The sequence below is a fragment of the Siniperca chuatsi genome, linkage group LG1 (genome assembly GCF_020085105.1).
Source record: "Siniperca chuatsi isolate FFG_IHB_CAS linkage group LG1, ASM2008510v1, whole genome shotgun sequence".
In the NCBI taxonomy this organism is placed as follows: Eukaryota; Metazoa; Chordata; class Actinopteri; order Centrarchiformes; family Sinipercidae; genus Siniperca; species Siniperca chuatsi.
Genome location: NC_058042.1, coordinates 31,037,612 through 31,051,021, shown reverse-complemented (window position 1 = coordinate 31,051,021; position 13,410 = coordinate 31,037,612). Strand labels below are relative to the sequence as shown.

The window sequence follows — 13,410 nt, the reverse complement described above, 5'->3', positions numbered from 1 at the left end:
TCTGCAAGTCTGAATTGCGACAAATGAACAAATTAAGCTGAACAAGTATTTCAAACTTCTTCCAAGCGCTTACTGGTAATGCACATTAAATCAGCATGACATCAGATTGGCCTCTATGGCTACTCATTGAAACTGGCAAAAGCTACAGAACTACATTTCTAAGTCTGGTATTTGTCAGAGCAAGTTATCTCACACCAAGAAAAATCAGACAGAATTATTCATATAGAGGATTCTTCATACCGGCAAGATCATCTTTCAAAAACTTCAAGTCCTTTGTTTCACAGTGAAGACAGAGACACCATGTTGTGTACCAGTAGTTTCTGATACATACAGTACAATAGTATATCTGTCACCATCAGACATCTGCAACTTGCAGCCAGCAGGGAAAACATCCCATGAGCTGAAAGCAATACAAACATGCACGCATTCACACAAACAGAAAGTCCCACAAACACAAGCTATTGTTTCCAATGCAGAATATCCCATGTCCTAAGGGATATAGGCTTTATTGTAATTCCCCTGATGATGCAGGAGGCCTATAACTTAGCTTTGTTTGGGTGTACCCCACCCCCCAACCCCCCGCCTTTTGTCTGCTTGTAGTTGAGTTCTCACTTCATTACATCCTGAGGCTAATTTTTGACATTCTTAACTCGCCTTCTCATTTTGTTCCTACTGTTGTTTTGATGTAGTTATTTTAAAACCACAAACCTCACATGCTGGCTATGCTTTTTATGGTGTTGGGTGGGAGGGTGTGAAGATGTTGCTTTCAAACAACATAACATTTTCTATTGTAGCATCCCTCTTGTCGCTTCTATTGCAAATTGCCATACCTGCCAAACCTGTCGCATAAGCCTCAGAGCTTGAAAACACACTATTTTTAGGTGATTATTGCTTCACTGCACTAGCTCGTACACAGAGGGAGAAAACAAAGTAGGAGAGTGGTGGGGAAGATGACACACGACAAAGGACATGAACCAGACAGTGCGATATGCCTCTTATAGCCCCTGGGGAACCCAAGAAAGACAATTTCCCATAAATTGTCTCTGGTTGCTTCAGCATGTGCAGTGGTTGCACCATGCATGACATGACCTTCAGTTCCTAATATTTCCAGCCAGGTCTAGCCACCTAATATTTAAATAGTATCTCTTCTCATTAAGTGAGATGTACTTGTGGTGTGCATCCTCCAGGAAGAGGTTTAATCCACACCTACGCAGCTGCATGACAAGAATAGATGAGGGCTAGACAGACGTCCGACTGGCGCAATAAATAGCCCTATAAATCTAGTAAGCTGCCTACTGTCTGTATGGGTGTGTGTGTGTGCATCACCCCAGGGATGTAAGTTAGTGGTCAAAACAGAGGAGGTTGCTAACTTACTATCTGTCTGCATTCCTGAGACAGATGAAATAACAAGACAACGCAATACAATACCAATGCAAACACATTCCATGCAACAGAGAATAACTGGGATGGCAGAGATATCCAGTATACAGTATAGTGGTGTCTCATTCAATTTTCACCTGGCAGGCATTCTTACAGCTCTTGGTGCTGATACATCCCCCTTTTTTACTTGTCTCTCTGCTACATCTGATCCTAACTCTATTTTACAACCTTGAATTGGAATACAATGAAATTATAGGGTTTTTTTAGGAGCAGTATGATTTTACCAAATAATAATATTATGATACAAATGATGGTGATATCATATTTCTGCAGAGGTTCATAATGTTGCTATACGCAAGTAGTTTACTGCCAGGATGCCAAGATTTCTGTTTTTTAAAAACTCACTTTACATGCTTGACATGCATGAATAGGACATTTTTAGCTAAAAACTTTGATTCTTTGGCCAAAAAAAACAGTGACAAAAGGCACTTTGATTACTGCAGTATCTATCAGTCTCATAATTCACTTGTACATTTGTTCATTTCTACACTTCTTCTCATTTCTGATAAATATCAATCCTACCCCTCTCTGTTATGGCGTGACTTCAGTATGTTTCACTGTTAGTCTGGCTAATTACATTTTGTGCGACAACTAGAGATACCAGTCAAAGAGTTTGGTGTTCCTATAGTTAGCTATCAGGATACATTTCTAATGGTAAGGAAATACAGATTGTGACACAGTAATTACATGTAAATAATGAAGAATAGAGGAATAACAACTTCGTAAGGTGGAACCTAAAGGAATAGTTTGACATAAGAAGCTAGAGCCACAGGCTATTAGCTTAGCTCAGCATAAAGACTGGAAGCAGGGAAAAACTGCTAGCCTGGCACTGTCCAAAATGTTTGCTCGGGGTGAAACCAAAGTTTTAATGCACAGAATGACACTCCGCTCTGCTTATCTTCTTCGCTGGAACGTGCGTTAAGTCCGCTGTGCAGGCTGTGGCAGCTGCTAGATGTATGAGACCAAATCACGGAGTAACACATGGAGTGCTGAGATCACAAATGGGCCTAGCTATGTGCCTGCTGGGTTTAGCTTCATACTTAGCGTACAGACTTGTGGTATTGGTCTTTTCAGCTAACTCTTGGCAAGAAAGCGAAAAATAGGGCATTAGATCAGTCTCAATATTAATAATTGCACACAGAAGGATTCACAAATGTATTTCAGGATTTATATATAAATGTGTGAACTTAATTGCATTTGTGTGTGGGTTTTTTGAGACTCTCCTGACGTCTCTCGATTCACAAATGCATTTTTTTCTAAATGGAATTATCTGTAGCCAATCAGATGGCTCCTTCTGCTTCAGCCAACCACGTAAGCGTAGATTCAAGGGTGTCATTTTTTTTCAATTTTAAAGCAACGTTATTTATAACTCATAGAAGATACTGTAAGTACAGTGACAAACTCAATGCTGTACAATTCAAGTTGGGGGGTGTCATTTAATGTGATCACATAGCATTACATCCATAAACATAGACACGATACACAACATTGCAAAAAAACTTCTCAGCTGTGAAATGTTGTGTTATTCCCTGTTTCTTAGTTTTGACATTGACTTTGTTAGAACATCCAAAAGTAGCACATTTTCTACTATTTGAACGGGTCAGAACCTGCTGCAAGCTGGCAGTGGCACAGACACATCTCACACGCCTGAATGCTGCATCTACTGTACATCTGCCCGCTGGTCAACCTCAACATGGAGTCTGGTAGCCGCTCTCCACAAGTAAGTGATAACTTTCCTGGAGTGCATGATTAAACATGTTTGAGTTATGAATCCTTGCTAAGTTAGTTAGCTAGCTAATGGATGATCCTAGGTTGTCTATCAACATTATATAGCTATCTTGTTAGCTAACGCTAGTGTGAAATGCCACATCACTTAGTAAGCGTTCATTACTCAAACATATTTAATCATGCAAAACAGAGTTATCACTTATCTGTGCAGACTAGCTACCAGACTCCATGTTGAGGTTGACCTGTGGGTAGATGTAATGCTATGTTATGTGATTACATTACATGATATCCTTGAATCTACGCTTGCGTGATTGGCTGAAGTGGAAGGAGCCATTTGATTGGCTACAGACAATTCATTTTCAAAGTTAAAGTGCGCATGCGCCAACGTGCATGCTGCCTGTTGCTCGCTCCGTCTCGTCGTCTTACTTTTTCCAACTTTTAGCTTTCCTTTTTCTTCCAAACTTGAGTAACTTGTGTGTAAGTATAATTTAAACTACGCTCTTTACGAAAATGAGAGTAGAAAGTGTTTTGGTACTTTTTTTCGCTGTGAAACTTCTTCTTCTGCTACTCGGTCAGGGCACCACAGCAGATCAGCTGTTTGGCTGCATTGTTTACATCAGGGAACAGCTGATCACGCTGAAGCCAAGCGACATGGCACTCAGGACAACCGATGTCCCCACTGAGATCTGGAGGAGGACACACTGAGGATGCAGAGGTGGAACGAAGCGGCTAAGGAAGAGAGAGGGGTCCAGACAAAAGAGACTTAAGAACAATAGATTTATGCCGTGTCTGCCTTCTCTTGTAATGGGCAACGTGAGATCACTGGCGAATAAAATGGACAAGCTAACGGCGTTAGTCTGGAGTCTGACGGAGTTCCGTGAGTGTAGTTTGATGTGCTTCTCAGAGACATGGCTACACCAGGATATCCCGGATCATAACGTTTCCATCAACGGCTTTCAGACTGTTCGGGCCAACAGGGATCCCACCGGGAGCAGTAAGCGGAAAGGCAGCGGGCTTGCTGTTCTGGTTAACAACAGATGGTGTAACCCTGGTCACGTTACTATCAAGCAGAGTATATGTAGCCCGGACATTGAACTGTTGGCTGTGGGACAACATATTATCTGCCATGTGAATTCTCACATGCCATTGTTGTGGCTGTTTACATCCCCCCCTCTGCTAACCTGGCATTGGCGTGCAACGCCATTCACATCACCATAGCACAACTTCAGACTCAACACCCGAGTGCACTCATATTAATCTCGGGTGACTTCAACCATGTCAGTGTTTCAACAACACTGACAAATTTCACCCAGTATGTGAGTTATCCTACTAGGGAGGAGAGGACACTGGACCTGCTGTATGGTAACGTTAAGGATGCATACAGCTCTTCCCCCCACCCCCCCGGGTAGGTCAGACCACAACCTGGTTCACCTCAAACCCTACTATGTGCCTCTGGTTAAAAGGCAGCCTGCGACCACAAGGACAGTAAGGAGATGGTCAGAGGAGGCCTATGGGACACTGCAGGAATGTTTTGAGGTGACAAACTGGGATGCACTGTGTGAGCCGCATGAAGAGCATCACTGTCTTCAGACCGACTGGCAGCAGAGGAGTTGCACAGGGCCAACAAAGTGAATCTGTTCTTTAACAGATTCGAAACATCGGCTCCTGCTCATCCCCCCTCAGCTGCTGTCGGCCCTCAAGCTCCTCTGAGTCCACCGCTCCCCCCTCCTCCATCCTTCTGGGAGAATCCTACTCCCCCCTCAACTGGCTCTCAGGCTAACGGCCCTCTTCAGACTGACGACTCCCCACCTCCACCGCCTGTAATCTCTGCTGTGTGCCTGACTACTGACCAGGTAAGAGGACAGCTGATGAAACTCCACCCAAACAAGGCTGCAGGCCCAGATGGAGTTAGCCCCGGGGCCTGTGCCCCCCAGCTATGTGGAGTCCTTCAGCATGTCTTCAACCTGAGCCTGAGTCTTCAAAGGGTCCCTATTCTGTGGAAGACATCTTGCCTCATTCCTGTGCCGAAGATGCCGCGTCCCAGTGGCTCCAAGGACTAGAGACCGGTGGCACTGACAACCCACATAATGAAGACGCTGGAGAGACTGGTGCTGGAACAGCTGCAGCCCATGGTCAGACCCCTTCAGTTCGCCTACCAGCCCCGGCTGGGAGTTGAGGATGCCATCATCTTCCTGCTGAACCGCAGCCACACCAACGTGGACAAGCCAGCAAGCACGGTAAGGATCATGTTTTTTGACTTCTCCAGTGCTTTCAACACCATCCGGCCAGCCCTGCTGGGTGAGACGCTGGCAGCGATGCAGGTGGATGCCCCCCTCGTGTCCTGGATTGTTGACTACCTGACTGGCAGACCACAGCATGTGCGTCTGCAGCACTGTGTGTCGGACAGTGTGGTCAGCAACGCTGGGGCCCCTCAGGGGACTGTCCTCTCTCCCTTCCTCTTCACCATCTACACCACGGACTTCAGCCACCACACAGAGTCCTGCCACCTTTAGAAGTTTTCTGATAACTCTGTCTGTCGCTGTGGTGGGATGTATCAGCGGTGGTGATGAGACTGAGTACAGGGCTGTGGTGGATAACTTTGTCTCATGGTGTGAGCAGAACTGTCTGCAGCTCAATGCGACAAAGTCAAAGGAGCTGGTTGTAGACCTACGAAGGACCAAGGCACCAGTGACCCCGGTTTCCATCCGGGGGTCAGTGTGGACATTGTTGAGGACTACAAATATCTGGGAGCACACGTGGACAATAAACTGGACTGGGCTAAGAACACTCAAGCTCTTTACAGGAAGGGCCAGAGCAGCCTCTATTTTTTGAGGAGGCTGAGGTCCTTCAACATCTGCCGGACAATGCTGAAGATGTTTTATGAGTCTGTGGTGGCCAGTGCTATCCTGTATGCTGTTGCATGCTGGGGCAGCAGGCTGAGGGTAGTGGACGCTAACAGACTCAACAAACTGATCCGTAAGGCCAGTGACATTGTGGGGGTGGAGCTGGACTCTCTGGCAGTGGTGTCAGAGAGGAGGATGCTGGCCAAACTACATGCCATCTTGGACAGTGTCTCCCACCCACTCCATGACGTGCTGGTCAAACAAAGGAGTACCTTCAGCTATAGACTCCCCCCAAAAAGCACCACAGAGCACCACAGGAAGTCATTCCTGCCTGTGGCCATCAAACTCTTTAACTCCTCCCTCTAAGTGTTAGTCTATATGACCCTAAGTCATTAAACTGGACATTGATCATTAACATCATTGCAATACTTGACATAATTGTGCAGTATTCTGTGTTAATACTGCTGTGCTATTTATTGATATTTATTCATACTTCTATTACTACTGTGCAATATCCACTGTCTCATGTTAATCTTAATAGGCTACACTTGACTTGACAGTTCATGCACTATTACTTACTACTTGTATTATTACATTGTATTATTATACCGCATTATTACCATCAACCGGTAAACCCACTTTGTACTTTACACTTATTTTAATTTTATATTTTTACCCACTTGGTACTTAATTTATCTGACCTATATTATAGTGTATTATATTTTTTGCTTATTAGTTCTTTGATGAAAATTGCAAATACTTAAACACATTTGTGGATTTCTGTTACATTTCCTTAAAACAAGAAATATTTGTGTGTGCATTGAAAAATATTTTTGTGGAGAGTCATTTATATACAAATCCCAAAATACATTTGTGAATCCTTCTGTGTGCATTCATTAATACTGAGACTGATCTAACTCCATAGAAAGTCTATTCCCCAAAATGTCTAACGTTTCCTTTAAGTATTGCTTAAAGATGATTAACATAGGAGCTCTCCATCAGCTCAATGGGTACAGATGCTTCATTGCATACATAATAAGCCAGGAAAATCAAAGAAGATGTAACAGAGTCTGGATTTAGTCCATAATCTGTGTGATATCCAGCAAACCAAGGGACCTATCAATATTAAAAAGCTAATTCCATATTCTAATGTTTTAAACATGCCCACACAGCTACATTTTTTTCAAAGCTGAACTTTACATTGCATTTCATTCTGTTTATTAGTTTTTGGACAGACTTGTTCATGGTGACGTTCCGGCTGGACTGCCTCTGGCATTTAATACACGTCATATGGAATGGTTTTCCCTGTCCTCCAACGTGGCCTGGTGATTTCAAGGATGCAATTTGTATAGGTCATAGTGTAAGGACAATGCTGCCATTCAACCAGCCAGCAGCCAGCAGGCCAGACAGACATCCAGTAGGTCAAACGGCCAGTCAGTCAGTGTGTCAGCAAGGGCCTGATTCAGAATGTACAAAGTCATGTACGCCTTCTGTGAACTGAGATGTACAAATTTGGGTTGTTTGAAGAGTGGATGTTTGATTGTGGCTTTGCTTGTACATTAATTAATTCAGCTATTGCAACCCAGTCTCCAGTGTCGGTATTGGTCGTTTGTGCAAACCCAGGATTTCGTCCAATGCCAAGGTTTTTAATTTGTTAATCCAGCAAAAGCCGTCAGAGGATCTGTTGGCACCCAGAAAAAGCACAGCTGGGCAGAGATACTATAGTATTCTAGCATGTGATAAAATACGAACATTTCGGCAATAAGATCAATTACTTCAGCATATGAAATAACTACTCAGTATATTAAAATATTTAGGGACATCGTATAGCCTGAAATATGGGCCAAATATTATTTGTGGCTCCAAACTCTACATATTTGTTTCAGCTGTTAAAAACGATGGAAGCGCTCTTCATACTAGAGCTAAAAATTAGCATAACCTCACCACATGGTATTGCTTTGTCGTCGTATTATGACATGAACCACCACAGATCTTATGGTTATTTCCATTTGTCACCTTAGGTGTGCATCTTTGCTAAAGGCCTAAGTCTGGGTTGGACTCAGTGGGGTTGGATGCATGTAACTCACTGGCTGTTTAAAATTTAAATAAAGCTTGTGTCAGACACTCAGCAAGCAAAAACCTGAACTCCGTAGAACACCCACACTTAGCTGGTTATCAGCCCCACCAGCCTGTCATGCAGGCAGACTGCAGATAGACAAGCACCCACCTACTCAGCCCACTCAGCCAGTCAAGAGTGCATCAAGACTGAAGCCATTGCCCTGGGCTGAGATGAGACGGAGGCTGGAATGCATGTAGAGGCGAGAGTCAGGCCAGACTGCTCTCGCTCTACACAAGAATCCTTTATTCTGAGGCAGACATGAGAGAAGGGCACAGTAGTTATTAAGCCAATGGAAGAAGGGGGTGAGAAGAGACTGATAACCAGCTGTCTAGAGAAAATGAGTGAAGTTGCAGACATCAAAAACAGCAAGGGACATCTCTGAACCAGCGTTTGGCTCATTATGTTTTTCGTTCAGTTAAAATACAGGAAATGAACATTCAAAAACTAGCTTACCTTTATGTGCTTCTTTTTCATTTCCAATCTATAAAAGAATAGTTTTCCATTATGTTTTAATTTGGCATTTTTAAATTGAACTATTTAAATCAAGCTAATTGAAAGTGAACTGCCAACAGGGGCCTGACACTTCATGTCTCTCTGAGTCAGATGCTCAGTCTCTCTCGCTGACTTACAGCCTCTCCTTCGCTCTCTTTCATGTGTGTCAGTGTGCAGGCATATCTTAACTTTGAGGATGCTATCACAGGAATCCTTCTGGCCCCAGGCAGGATCTAACGGAGAAGCTGAAACGTAGACAGAACAGACCCGCCTCGACAGTGCAATGAATGAGCAGGAGTGATAGAGGGAGATGAAGCGAGCCAAGAAGTGATTCTGCCATGAAAAAGATGAAAATGGGAGCTGAGATGTAGAGGCCCAAGCTGAAAAGACTTATTATCTCTGTCAGCGTGATGGTGAGCGACATTTGACTTTTAAATTCAATTCAATTTTATTTATATATTGCATGTAGAGACTGAAGAAGGCATTCTTGTAGAATCCCAGAAGAAGCAAATGGAAATGCAGCAATATTTAAGTTGCTACATGTAGCATTAAACTTTCCAAATTAATATGGATACCTTGGTTTATTCACCATAAACAAATGAGACTGTGATCCAAATAATTAATTCAATTCAATTTTATTTATATAGCGTCAATTCATAACAGAAGTTATCTCATTGCGCTTTTCCTATAGAGCAGGTCTAGACCGTACTCTTTATAATATTATTTACAGAGACCCAATAAATCCCACCATGAGCAAGCACTTGGCGACAGTGGCAAGAAAAAACTTTTAACAGGCAGAAACCTTGGACAGAACCAGACTCAATGGTGGGCTGTGTTAGGTTTTGAGAGAGAGAGAGGTTTTGAGAGGGGGGTTGGGGGAAGGGTATAGGGTTAGGGAGACACAATGCAAAGACCACAAAGAATTTTATAGTAGAATAGTAATTGTAGTGTTAATATTAATAAATTAGTAATAATAGGAATGACAGCTATAGGTAGAATAATGTCAGCATCAGTAACAGAGCCAATAACAACAACTGTAGTAGCAGTTGTCGAGCAGGAACACGGGGGCAGCAGGTGGCCCACAACCACAGATCCAGACTCTGCAGCTCCGGAGGCAGAAATACCTGCTGAAAGCGACAGAAGGAGAGAGGAGAGAAACGAGAAAGTACAGAACTACGGGAGTGAGAAGAAGTCGAGTTAGTAACATGCAGTAATGGGATAAAAACGCATACAGATGGAGAGGGAGAGAAGGAGAGAGGAAAGAGGTGCATCATGGGAAATCTCCCAGCAGTCTAGGCCTATAGCAGCATAACTAAGGGATGGTTCAGGACTCACCCAAGCCAGCCCTAATTATAAGCTTTATCAAAGAGGAAAATCTTAAGCCTACTCTTAAATGTGGAGATGGTGTCTGCCTCCCGAACCCAAACTGAACCCAAACAAATTAATATGTCATGGTAAGCAGTATTGCCCATGCTAATGTTTCTCAAAATAGAACCATATTCTCTGAAAACCACTGCTTCTTATAAACAGGATGCCGGTATTAGGATCTATTTATGCTGAAAGTGCAGTACGTCTTCCTGTTTTGTGCCTTCAAGCAGTCTTGCCTTGTGTCATGCAGCAGTAGCTAAAATCCACGATGTAAAAAGGCTATAATGGCATTAGATGACACTCCTCAAGAGTCTCTTTTGTTTGTACTGTGTCCATGTCTCTGCATTAATGGTGCATTGATATCAAAATGCTAAATGTAGCACATTTACAGATTTACACATCTCTTGCCAAGAGTTTGACGAGAGGCTCGATACCAATCTCACGTTTGTGCCTTAAGAGCAGAGCTGGAGCCAGGCATTTACATCATGTTAGCATGAAGAAGCAAGAGAAACATGTGGGCAGGGTTTAGTTACGAGAGGGATTTAAATCCTTAAATTTGATTGGATCATTTAAACATTTTGGAGTTCTAAATGACAGTAGGCCTGCCTCTCTTGCGTTGTTAGATCAGGAGGAAGAGAATGAGGGAGAAATTAATAAATTAGAGCATAATCAAGCTCTTTTGAAAACGTAACGTTTTTGCCAACTGACATCCAAACACCTATTACTGCTCTGCTAGCTAACCTACGAGTTAACGGTGGAGAGTGGTTTTATATGATGGGCGGGGTTAGCTAGTCACCCCAAATCACATTTCATTGAATAAATTTATGTATACGCCCCTGCCCTCAAGATGAGGCATCAAAGATTTTACATGAACAGAGAGGAGAGGGATTTTGCTATAAAGATACTCAAAGACTGGATTAGAACTTGGAAAATGTATTTATTATTTCACTGTGTCTTTAATAGAGAATTACATACTTTAAAATATTTTGTGGCGAACAACACAGGCCCGGCTTTCCTGAAGTCCACAAATTGTTGTGTTTACACTCCTGAACAAACGAGATATGTTGTGTGAATTAGTAACTGGGAGGCGTATTTGGCTTTTTGAACTTTGGACCGGTTAACTCCCTCTTGGCGCGATACTTATGCTTAAGTGTATTTCTGGAAACATTGAACTATTCCTTTAAATAAAATCAGATCATCCGTTTTTTATGTACTGTATATAATGAGCTGTAGTGTTTTTCAACCCAGCTGCAACTGTTTATCCCATTGAAGTGTCCCTGATCAAGAGTCCTTGTCCTGAATTTCATCAGTGATCATTAATGTTACTGTCTGTAATTCTATTATTGGCAAATATCCAGTGTAAATAGGATTTTCCCCCTAAAGCAGAATTAGGGCAATGGCACTTGGGAATCCACCTGGCGCATAAAAGTTTCTCATTTCCTCACACACAGACGCACACATGCACTTGTGCGTCTTTCATTCCATCTCAATTTGGCATCTGTTTGTTTTCTGCTTGCCCGTTGTAGCCCGCCTCACCATTCCTGCTCCAGCTGCCTGGAAAACATGACGGCATCTCCAGAGCCTCTCCAGGACCAGGGGCTCCCCTCCTGCTGTGTGGCCCACTAACGCTGCCTCTCGCTGGACTCCGCCAGCTCAAGATGTCCCTGTCCTGATTGAGGCAGAGTTTCTCCAGATGAAGGTATTGTGTGTGTCTGTAGGTGTGTGTGTGTGTGTGTGTGTGTGCCACCCTAACAGCTGTTAGACTACAGCCAATCATGAGTAGAGAATGTTTGGCTAATCTTATCCAGATGCTCAGCGTATCTGTGTGTGTGAGTGTGTGTGTGTTTTCTGCAATATCAGCTGAATAACTTGCAATAAACACACTCAACATACACACACACACTCACAACAAACACATGCATGCTTTTACAGACCTAAGCCTTTAAAAAAAAAAATAAAACGCTATTTCAAAGTAACCAAGGAAGAATGAAGACTAATAAAGACACTGTTTTGTATTAATGTATTACAGTATGGCTCCTTAAGTTACTGCTGTTTATATTGGCTGCAGAGCAAATCTCATGTTTATACACACTGTACAAACAGCCATATCAGTCTCACTGGCATTGGGCAAGATACTTCGCAAATGTTATCAGTCACTCACTCCTTATTACTATAACCAGCGAAAGAGTAATCACTCAGCAGGAGAAGTGATGCATTACTTGCACTGCATTACCCAGTTGGTAACCCGGCCCCATGGCCTCAGACACCCAAGGGGCCCTAAAGTCCTAGGTTCACGACATGTCAGTTATTTTTGGTAATTAATTTATTTTTTTTTTAAGATTAGTTTTTCTGCTTTTTTTTTGCGTTCATGAGAAAGGGGGAGGGGGGGGGGGGGGCACACACAGCAAAGGACCCTGGGCCCGAACAAAACCCAGGCTGCTGCGGCAAGGACCCGGCCCCTGCACATCACAACAGGTGAGCTACCGGTTTTGGTAATTTGATTGCAAATTATTGGATAGGGAATTTGCACCATTAAATTACAGTATTAACCAAGGCGGGTTCTGCATTATTAGCTAATCTTGTGATCATGTTTTATGGAGGGGCCCTGTGACAAATTCTACTTTTAACACCTTTATTGTTTTGAAATTTGAATGTATATGAATGTTGAATTTGCTGTATATACACAGCATATGTATGTAACCAGTTACATTGAGATATAACCTGCATATAGCTTGTCCTTTCTCATGTTGGCCATTTGCCTGATGAAGACCCAGTAGGGTTGAAACGATGCCTTTTTTCAGTCCAATAAAGTTTTGGGAGCTTTAATCCAGTGTGCAGATATTAATTTTTTCTCAAAGACAGTAAACACCCCAGCCCATCAAACTGTCGAATTAACAAAGCATTATTGGGAAAAGTAACTCCAAAGTAATTACTGAATTTCAAATTGTAATCCCTTATACTATTCGTTACTGGAGAAAGTAATCGCATTACTGTAATGTGGTACACAATAATGCTTCACTGCCCGACACTGCACATCAGTACTCCTCTGTTGCATTGCGAAGACTATTTTCTGACTACATCTTCATAGCTTTCTCTCACTGCAGTCACTTATACACACACAGGCACACACATACGCAGCTACAGATACACGCACCACGTGTCCCTTGTGATGTTTTGCTCATTAACTTTATTACATCCCATAATTTTATGAGCTTTCCTGCCCGTTGTTATGATAATAGGTTTAACATCAGCGTGAAACCAGACCCTTTGCAGGTTTTACCTGCATACACAGTATAATGCATGCACATAAGAGCGTAAACACTTACTCACGCATACCGGTTTTATCGTACAGATGGGGGAACTACATATCATAATGAAACACACGGACACAGCAGGTTTACATTATATCTCACCACCTCA

The 13,410-nt window shown here is 42.8% G+C and overlaps 1 long non-coding RNA gene across 2 annotated transcripts in view; it reads left to right on the top strand.

Moving 5' to 3' along the window:
- Positions 1-13,410, top strand: part of LOC122875299 — a 34,360-nt gene that overhangs the window by 15,975 nt on the left and 4,975 nt on the right. Inside the window, exons 1-2 of one of the 2 annotated variants that reach the window (XR_006377790.1) lie at positions 8,817-9,035; positions 11,517-11,689. This is a non-coding gene — a long non-coding RNA (uncharacterized LOC122875299). Of the gene's footprint in view, positions 1-8,816; positions 9,036-11,516; positions 11,690-13,410 lie in introns of those variants that run through there. The other variant, XR_006377792.1, reaches the window with a different exon arrangement.